The sequence below is a fragment of the Zingiber officinale genome, chromosome 2A (genome assembly GCF_018446385.1).
Source record: "Zingiber officinale cultivar Zhangliang chromosome 2A, Zo_v1.1, whole genome shotgun sequence".
Classification (NCBI taxonomy): domain Eukaryota; kingdom Viridiplantae; phylum Streptophyta; class Magnoliopsida; order Zingiberales; family Zingiberaceae; genus Zingiber; species Zingiber officinale.
Window position 1 is genome coordinate 114,117,814 of NC_055988.1, and position 10,393 is coordinate 114,128,206.

Sequence of the window (10,393 nt, forward strand, 5' to 3'; positions counted from 1 at the left end):
CTACTATGTACATTCTCTCTTTTCTTCACTCTCTCTTTTCCAATTAACCTTCGATTGTCTAGATGATTCGCCGTGCGAAGTTAACTAGTACTTAATCAACAGTTCCTATGAGATCAATAATATTTTATATTACTGATAACGTAACCGTGCACTTGCGGTTAAGTAACAAGTTTTTGGCACCGTTGTCGGGGACTGTTTCGATTAACATTAGTTGATTAGCATATGAGTTACTCTAGACATTTTTCTTTTTCCCTTTTACCTTTTCTTTCTTGTTTTCATTATGCACTTTCTTTCTTGTAATTTAAATTCTGCATTTTCTTTCTTGTTTTTCATATAACATTTTGTTTCTTGTCTTTAATTCTTTATTTTTTTTTCTCATAATTTTTTCTTAGATATCCACGAGCACTAATATGTCAAACAGGTCTTTAAGAGATTTTTCTGGACCAATTTCTGTAAGATTTTTATCTCCGATTGTGCAACCTCATATTAAAATAGAAAGTTTCCAACTAGACCCAGAATTAATCACCATGATACAAGGTCACAAATTTGGAGGAGAAATATCAGAAAACTCGTATTTCCACCTTGAAGAATTCCTTAGGCTTTGTGATATCGTAAATTGTGAGGGTGTCTCAGTGGATGCAGTTTGATTGATGACATTCCCTTTCAGTATCAAAGATAGGGCAAAATCTTGGTTTAATTCTCTCCGTCCTCAAAGCATCACAAGTTGGAAAGAATTAGAGCAGCAATTTCTAAATCATTTTTCCCCTCTAAGCAGAATAGTGTATATGAGGAATTGCATCACAAATTTTGTTCAGACAAATGGAGAATCATTATTTGAAGTATGGGACAGATTCAAGAGTCTACAAAGACAGTGCTCTCATCATAGTTTGGAAAAATGGCTTACCTTGCACATATTTTATAGGAAAATTTCTTTCTCAGACAAATATTTATTAGATTCATCAGTCGGAGGTTCTTTTATTAACAAGTGTGGATGAAGCATACACATTAATTGATCAAGTGACATTAAACTTCCATGAATGGTCGAATAAAATTTGGATGGAATCTCCCTCAAAATTTCAAGAAGTGCAAGCCATAAATGCAAAAGTTCCTATCAAACAAATTGCAATTCAACCATCCAAGAGTTTTGAAATTCACAAGTCACAGAATGTGAGGTCTAAACAGTTGGAGGCAAAGATTGATAGCATAGTTTCAAAATGGTTCAAACATGATCTCCCTCCTACACATACAAGATCTAGTGAAAATGGTAATGATATTAAGTTGAGAAGTGGCAAGAATCATGAAGAACTTCTGAAAAAGGACTTGTACATAATTGAGGAGAAGAACAATAGAAGACCTCAAGAACTCAATTCCATTACTCCAAGAAGTTCCCAAAAGCCACAAGTATCTTTCCCTCAACGATTGATCACATCAACACTAGATGAGCAAGTTGGACCTCCTCTGCAAGCTCAAAGGGAATATGGGAAAAAGGAAGTTCAATCATTCCCAAGACCTTCACTAAGGGTTCCTTTTCCACAAAGGCTAGTGAAGGTCAATGAAAACAGAGGTCTTGGCAAATTCTGTGATCCAAATATGGTTGAGTGTAGATTTCGTAATGTATATAATGATGAAGACTCTTCGGATGAGGATTGTGATGATAATGCAGTGGATAACAAGTTTTCAAATCTACCTCCAAGTTTTACAGGATGTTATAGTGAAATTAAATTTTCAAATGATGAATGTGATGTGGTAGATCAACTTAAGAATGCAAATGGAGTCAGTGATCCTCCTATAGTTGATTCTCCTATTGAGGATATTGATGTCAGTTTATTTTTTGATGTATGTGGAGATGATAATGATATGGAACGATGTGTAGGGAGCTGTGTTGTGGAAGCAACATCTTAAGAATCACCTCCTTTGTCCACACAACCTTCTGAGATTATGAGAGTTGCAAGGATTGAGCATGTTGTGGATCACTGTGTAGGGACTTATGTAGAATTAGCATAGTCTCAAGAATCACCACCTTTGGTAGCACCAACACCTGAGCTAGAGCCAGAACCATCATTTGATTCAGAGGAAGTCACATCCACATGTTTAGAAATTTCAGGTACTTCTCAGCACTACAAGGTTAGTATTCTTAGTGATCTTTTAGAAAATTTTATGGAGGTACCTATGATTGATTTTGTTGGAAGTGATTCCATTTCTTATAACTGCTTAACTAAACTTGATATGGTTCTAGTTCTTACTTATTTAACATGTATGTGGGAGGTATATTTTTCTTTTAGGTGTGCAGGTTTTCATGAGGCCGATAATTAGAAGCTCAATCTGAACCATCTCCGACCGCCGGAAAGGACTTTTAAGGAGATGAAGATGAAGATGAAGAGAGCAGTGATACACTACATTGTTCTTATAATGACAACTCTCTTCATAATAAATTGGGCCATTGGAAGAAAAGTCTGGAAGTTTCTCACTCTGGCAAGATCGCGATTTTGATGAGCCTAATAAGGGGTCGAGCTTATGACCTTAAATAAGCGCTTCTTGGGAGGCAACCCAAGTTCAATCTTGTTTTCATTTTAGTTTTAGTTTCCTTCAAGTTCCTTTTTAAATTCTTTATCAATAAATCATACCATCTACTTAATTTCTCTTGTCTATCATTGTTTTATAGGACTAAAAGTTATGGAAGAGTGCAAAATCACAGATAGGGAAGTATCTTCAAAACATGAATGTATCAACCATTTAAAGCTTATCACTTGGTAACTTCTCTAAACTTCATAAAACCTCCTCCATATATCATTTCTAGTTTTTATTGGGACAATGAAAAGTTTAAGTCTGGGGGATGCATTAGATGCATTTGGTTTAGTTTAGTTTTTTCTTATTTATTTTTGCATAATAAATTTTTCATAGTTGCATCATTCATCACATTATGACTATTTGTTCCTTAATACAAAATATTAGTACGCTTGTTCTAGATTTATGTGGTTTATGAGTTACTTATGGTGCTAGTATGTTTAGTAATCTATCTTTTTCTATCTATGATAGCATGAAGTGAGCAATGTTTTTATTGTAAGAGTTTAAGTATTGGCCTTGTTTTAGGATCTCTTACACCTTACCTAGTTGTGATGGTAGATAACTCTAAAAATAATCATGATTCATAGAACTTGATTAGTACTAGTATTTCTATAGTGACTTCTCAAACTACATTTTGGTTACTAGATAAGGATCGAATCATGTCAACTCATTTGAAAAAATTAAAATATCCCAACATTTGTATTTATTTGCATTTGTGTTCAAGTATTGCATCTTGCAATCACTTAGAAAAAAAATGATGAAAAAAAAATGAATAAATAAGGGATATAAAAACAATTGTCGTGAGTTGAAACTAGCAAATTACCCCTTTGAGACCGAGTTAGGTTATTGGGGAAATAACTGCTATGTTTCTCTTGATATCGAGCACACCTTTGAGACCATCGGTAGATTGTGGAGGGTGAACTAAGCATGTGGCAGGTAAGTGCCTATCGCCAGAAGTATAAGGAACACAATTTTATGATGACTTGACTAGGCTTAGGGATTGATACTTGACAAATTTAGGCCTCTATTGCATTAAGCACGGAGAACTACTACTTAGGTCGTACTCAAATAACTTTTGTATCTTGCTCACCAATGAAATCATTTGATGGGATTACATTGACTTGCTAGAGATTATGATGCACTATTTAACCACATGAGTTTAGATGAAGTTTTTGCTTGAGGACAAGCAAAAGTTTAAGTCTAGGGGTGTGATGTGCGTAGATTATATACACTTTTATGCATACTTTGACGCACATCTACTTGTACTTCATGCATATAATGTATGCTTATTGCATCCTATTTCATTATAATGTCATACTTCCATTACATTTTTTCGGAGATTTACTCTTTGCATATTTTGATTGGCAGGATGTGATTTGGAGCAAAAATGGAAGTTAAATGGAGTCTAAAGCTTTCAAAATACCTGGGACATACTTATGAGGCATGGATGTGTGAAAATATGGCACAAAACTGTAAGGAACTATAGCGCTAAACACGTCGAAAAGCGCAGTGGAAAAATAAGTTTCTATCCAGAAGATCTATGCAAAGGAAACCATATACTAAGTTTTGTTAAAAGATATATACCTTTGTTGCGTGCCCTTCGCAATCCCGACAACAACGTTTCATTAGGATGTAGATCTTAGCGCGATCAACACGTCCGCACCTCTATGGTATCCACACGAACACGTTCTCCATCCATCTCACAAACTTACGAAATGGAGAAAGAAACAACCAAAGGTTGTGCCAGCAACCTCTTGTGGAAGTTTTGGCCAAGAGTGGAAGAAGGAAGAGGAGTGAAAACCAAGAAGAGCACACTCACCCAAAAGGTCACTTCATCTACATAAGGTGACTTCACAAAAGGGTTACTTTACCAAATAGGTTACTTCACCAAAAAGGTTACTTTACCAAAAAGGTTACTTCACCTAAAGATTACTTTTTCAAATGACTTTTGTATTTATCGAATGAATACAAAATATTTTTGTCTCTTGATCTTCCTTTTGATTAATGATATATTAATCTCTATTAATATTCATTAATCTTAATGAGTTGGATTTAGAATATTGGATTAACCATTAACCCAATAAACCAATGAGTCTAACCCATTACTCAATAAGTCTAATCCGAATTCATTCGAGTCTAACTCAATGTGTATAATTCAGATTAAACTTAACCCCATAATTCATCTCCAAATCAACATGTTCTTTGTGTGTGACCCAATAGGCTCTCGTAACGTTGGTAATGTATCTAAAACCATTTTAGAAACATAAGCAATGAGTGACATCTAGCAATGTATCATTGCTACCCAAGTGACAAGAATGTCGAGATCCGACCTAACCTTTCCGTGTCTATTATCTTGTATGACTCAATCCTTCTATCCTTGATATCTAGATTGATTAATAAGGCATAGAACGTGTCATCCTCTTATCAATCTTTGTGCTTCTTGATCTCTAAGTAGACATTCAATCAAATAAGCTCAATATCTCATATTGACTCATTTGAGCATGGTCATGCATTCTTGTGTCCTACTAATCAAGGGGCTCACAGATATCGCTTCCGTCATATGGAAGGGATAGATCTCATCTACATCACTCACATCCCTCCACATAATTCATTGCATACCCAGTGATCGACTTTATTGTCCACCTTATTACAGGTGACGTTCACCGATACCAAAGTACACAACTCCTTATGTAGGGACCCTAGTGACTTCAGGTCTAAGGACTATTCATACCAATAGTCACATGAGAATGTTTATGATACTCATATAATGATCCATGAAATATTCTCATGGTGGGTCATTCAGTATACATTTTCTAATATATACTCATGTGTCAATCTGATATCTCATATCCAAGACTTGTGAGATTAAGTCATCCGTTAACCTACATGCTAGTCTCAATACATTAATATTATCCTTGTATATTAATGCTTGACTAGGAATAGTTAAGAGTAGTGTTCCATGTATATCTGCAATATCTCACTATCAATTCAACCAATTGATATGTTGTAGATAAGAACCTATTACCCAAGGAGATTATTATACTTTTTCAATCGGTACTGAACTGGAATAAATATAATAACCAACTTTACCTTTTATTAATAATGATATATGATACAAAATGAATCCTTTACAATCATCTCATAATTGGTACTAGAGCTAATACTAACAAAAACAAGGTCCACACGCCTGGCCATGCCTAAATGGCATGACCGTGTCAATTCCACACGGCCATGTCATTTTCAGCACTGCAGACCAAAAGTAAAATAACCATAACTTTCTTTTTGGTTAGAGTTATGGGATATCATTTATATCAAAATGTAGAAGCTTCAAGATCTACAACTCTTATGAAGACTTCAACTAGAGAAAATCACGTCTTGAAGGCTTAAAATGTGTTTCAATGAGACACGACGTTGGCACAGGGCTGTGTCAAATCATGCACCATACACCAAGAGTAAAATGGGCATAACTTTGTGCTCATTTGGGGTTTCAGGTTGTTCTTTATACTAAAATATAGATAAATTCAAGCTCTACAACTTTACTGAATACTGCAACTCAAGAATACCAAGATAAGAGGTGCTAAAATGGCCTACAAGTCTACACATCCTTGACACACGACCAAAAAGAGCTAGGTTGTGTGAGCCACATGGCCGTGTGAGCCACATGATCGTGTGAGCCACATGGCTATGTAAGCCACATGGTCGTGTGAGCCACACGGCCGTGCAATATTTCCATAGAGTAAACAGTGGTTAGCCGTGTGAGCCACACAGTCATGCAACATTTCTAGAGGCCAAGCAATGTCAGTCGTGTGAGCCACACGACCGTATGAATCCATCCAGAACTAAAGAAGAACATGGTCGTGTGAGCCACACGGGCATGTGAATCCATCCAGAACTAAAGCAGAATATGGTCGTGTGAGCCACACGACTGTGTCACTCTGGCCGAGAGTAAAATGTATGAGGTCGTGTGGATCCATACGGTCGTGTCACAGGCTGTGTGGTGCACATGTCCTGCTCTATAGAAGGGGTTTTCCCCCTTTCACTAATCTTTGGCTTGGGGATCACCCCCATTCCTTGGAGGAGGGTTCTCCCCCTTGGGGGAACCCTAAAAACCACATCTTCGCCGATCCGTCCACCTCTGAAGTAATGGAACGCCTCTAAGGACGCCACACTTCAAGGATAAGCACTCTCCTCTCTCTACTTCTTTGTATTGGGTTGTAGTTTTCTTATTTCTTCGTCTTTGGTTGTATTTCCTTTGCTATGGAGTACATCTCTAGATCTAGGATGTAGGAAGTAGCTGTGATGTGATTGTGAATGTATGAACTATGTATTTGGATATTTTCCTATGCAATGAAGTGTTTATATCATCATCTATGTGTGTTGTGCCTTCTATGCATTTGACGAAATATGTGTGAGGTAATTCCATATAGATGTAGGGTTTGATCACCATGTAGAGGAAGAGTCTTAGAATGTAAGATCATGGGACCTTGTGACAGAAAGTATCCCTTACTTTCTACGATAGTTCCTTGAAATGGGGATCAACTCTCTACTAGAAAAACTAATTAGAGTTTAAAGGGTTCTCCCAAATTAATGTTAGGAAATGACTTGTGTAATCTAGGAACGTGGACCGTGGGCCCTTGTGTGAGAAGGATGTTCCCTATAATCGGACTTCCTAAATTACCTCTTCTACTTAATTGCATTAATCTACCGTTAGGAAGTGATCTGTGTAATCTAGGAACATGGACCGTGGGCCCTGGTGACAGAAGGATGTTCCTTATAATCAGACTTCCTAAATTACCTCTTCTACTTAATGGCGGTAGAAGTTGGGTAAACTCTTCGGTGCGATCTTCGTGGGATAGTACCAGACTTTAGTTAGAACTCCTACACGAGTGTAAGCATGGAGTTAGGTCGATGAACAATGCATAGGGACATTAACTAGCATCACAATGAAACCGAAACCCTAGTATCTATCCATCCCCAAATCCAACTCTCCCTCTTTCTCTAATCTTTACATTCTCTCTTTTCTTGACTCTCTCTTTTCTAATTAACCTTCGATAGTCTAGATAATTCACCGTGCGAAGTTAACTAGTGCTTAATCAATAGTCCCTGTGGGATCGATAATCTTTTATATTACTGACGATGTAACCGTGTACTTGCGGTGATGTAACACTAGACATTAATGAAGATATTAAGCTACAAAGAAGGATTATGTCATCTTGTGCCTATATATAGATGACATACTTATCATTGAGTGTAATGATAAGATAATTATATCCATTAAAGATATGTTAAACTCAAGATTTGACATGAAAGACATGGGCCTAGCTGATATGATTATAGGAATCAAAATTATTAGAACAACAAAAGAACTTATTCTTAGTCAGTCTCATTACGTTGACAAAATTCTTGAAAAATTCACCAAAGGTGATACTACGTTGACACGAATATCGATAGATACAAGTCAACATTTATCAAAAAATTAAGGTGAAAGTATCTCTTAGATAGAGTACTCTCGAGTGAATGGAAGTCTGATGTACCTGATGAGTTGTACATGATCAGACTTGGGCTACGCAGTAAATAAACTGAGTAAATATAGGAGTAATCCAAGTTCTGAGCACTGGAAATGGATAAAAAGAGTAATAAGGTACTTTACGTATACTCGTGAATATGGATTGTACTATACTGTCCTGCTATGATCGAAGGATACAACAATGCGAGTTGGATATCTGACATAAAAGACTTTAAGTCTAGAGTGGATATGTATTCACTCTGGCAGGTCCAACCATTTTTTAGAAATCTTTTAAGAAAACGGTAATAAGCAAATCCATAATAGAATCTGAGTTTATAGATCTTGACAAATGTGGTGAAGAGAATGGCTAAGATATTTCTTAGAAGATATTTCAAGATGGTCAAAACTGATGCCCGTAATTTGCATACATTGTGATAATCTATCAGCAATTGGCCGGCTATAGAGTCATCTGTATAATGATAAGTTTAGACATATACGTTCTAGACATAATACAATTAAATAATTACTCTCCATGAGAGTTATCACAGTTGACTATGTGAAGTCAAAAGATAACCTAGAAGATTCGCTAACCAAAGGGTTAAATTGAGAGTTAGTTACAAGCTCATCATGAGGAATAAGTTTAATGTCATTGTCAACGATCAGTGTAGAGAATACCCAACCTTTGCTGACTGGAGATCCCAAGAACTATGTTCAAAGGGACAACTAATTTATATAGACTAGACACACTATGGGGGATAACCCAATAAAATAGTGACCGGACCAGGGTAAGATGATGGACTTTTAATGATCAAGAAGAGTAGATGACTACTCTCGATGAATCACTTATGTGAGAAAGAAGTGGGGCTGCTTCGAAGAGAATTGGAGGCATAATTCTTAGAGTTTCTCACAGAACTAGGCATGTTCATGGCCAAGAATGAACACATTCATGAGAATTAAGTTGTATCAGGGAGAGTCTTCGGTGAGATTTGTCAATGCTTACACAGAAGGCAGAACAGTTCAAGAATATCATATCAACTGTCAACCAATATGCAAACAAATCTTCACAAGGGAAGGTTCAAAAGGTAAAACCTACCTATCCTATACTAGACTTAACTGTTGAATGCTATCACATACCTTGTTTTCCATTCATGTAAGGGATTGTTGGAAATGTGAATGGAATAAAGACGTAGAGACGAAGAGACTCTTTTGTGCATGGATTTTTAGTCTCACATTAGAAGTCTCTTGACTTTATTGTTGGTTTAAATTATAGCACATGTATTGATGTTATAAACATATGCATGGAGGAGAGACTCTCTCACATGTGGGTGCACAGGGTGGGTGCAAATATAGGGTCTAGATTATACTGAACCAAAGTTGACTCCTGTACGAGCATGACCTGCGCACATCAAATGTCGAACTAGTCGAGGCAAAATTTGTCCAAAGAATTAACCAACGTTTTATCACATAAATTTCTTTTTGCTACTTGCTCAAGAGTGCAACGAAAGTATTAATATGAAATTAATGGTAATTCTGTAGTATCTCAACATTAATGGTGACATTAAACTCATTAATGGTGACTTCATAACATCTCAGCATTAATGGTGACATTAAACCCATTAATAATGATTCTGTAACATCTCGACATTAATGAAGACATTAAACCCATTAATGATGACATTAAACCTGATATTAAATGACTATAATTTGGTCATTCATTGCAGGCAAGGTAAGATCTCCTATTTAAGGAGGCTGAATCTTGAGTAAAGGAGAGTAGCAGAAGATAAGCGAAAGAGAGAGTGAGAAGAAGAGTAGGAAGTGAACCTTTGTCCACCCATGTTCTCTCACAAAAACTCTCTTAGTCATGTATTCGTTCAGCTGAACTACTCATGATAGCACTCGAGTGTATTCTCAGTTTGCCATGAACAACCAATGCTTGGTTGTGTGTGTAGTTTTGTCATTGTATCCTGGGAAATAGATCACCCAAGAGAACCTTGAAGCATAGCCGGAGGTGGGGCAAGTATATTTCAAAGAAATTATATTGAGAGAAGGCCTCCATATCTTACTCAGTGAATTCTCTTCCCGACTCGGTGATCGACTCCCGATTCTACTACACACCGCATCAACTCCGCAACTCGGACCATCAAAAGCTTGGCAGAACCAGTCCCACTGGCAGCTTAAGATTATTTACTCAGGTTATTTCAACAAATAAGTTAGAATTAATTTTGTGTAATTTTAATTCAGTAATTTTTTCCAATATCTCTAGCAACAGATTGTCCAACAATCTTGAAACAAATTTTGTTCTATTAAGATGACCACAAAACA

At 36.5% G+C, this 10,393-nt stretch overlaps 1 non-coding gene across 1 annotated transcript; it reads right to left on the reverse strand.

The window, feature by feature from the left end:
• Positions 1-783: 783 nt before the first annotated feature.
• Positions 784-889, reverse strand: LOC122044637. Its single transcript, XR_006129668.1, has one exon. It is a non-coding gene; the product is annotated as a small nucleolar RNA R71 (small nucleolar RNA).
• Between the last annotated feature and the right edge of the window lie 9,504 nt (positions 890-10,393).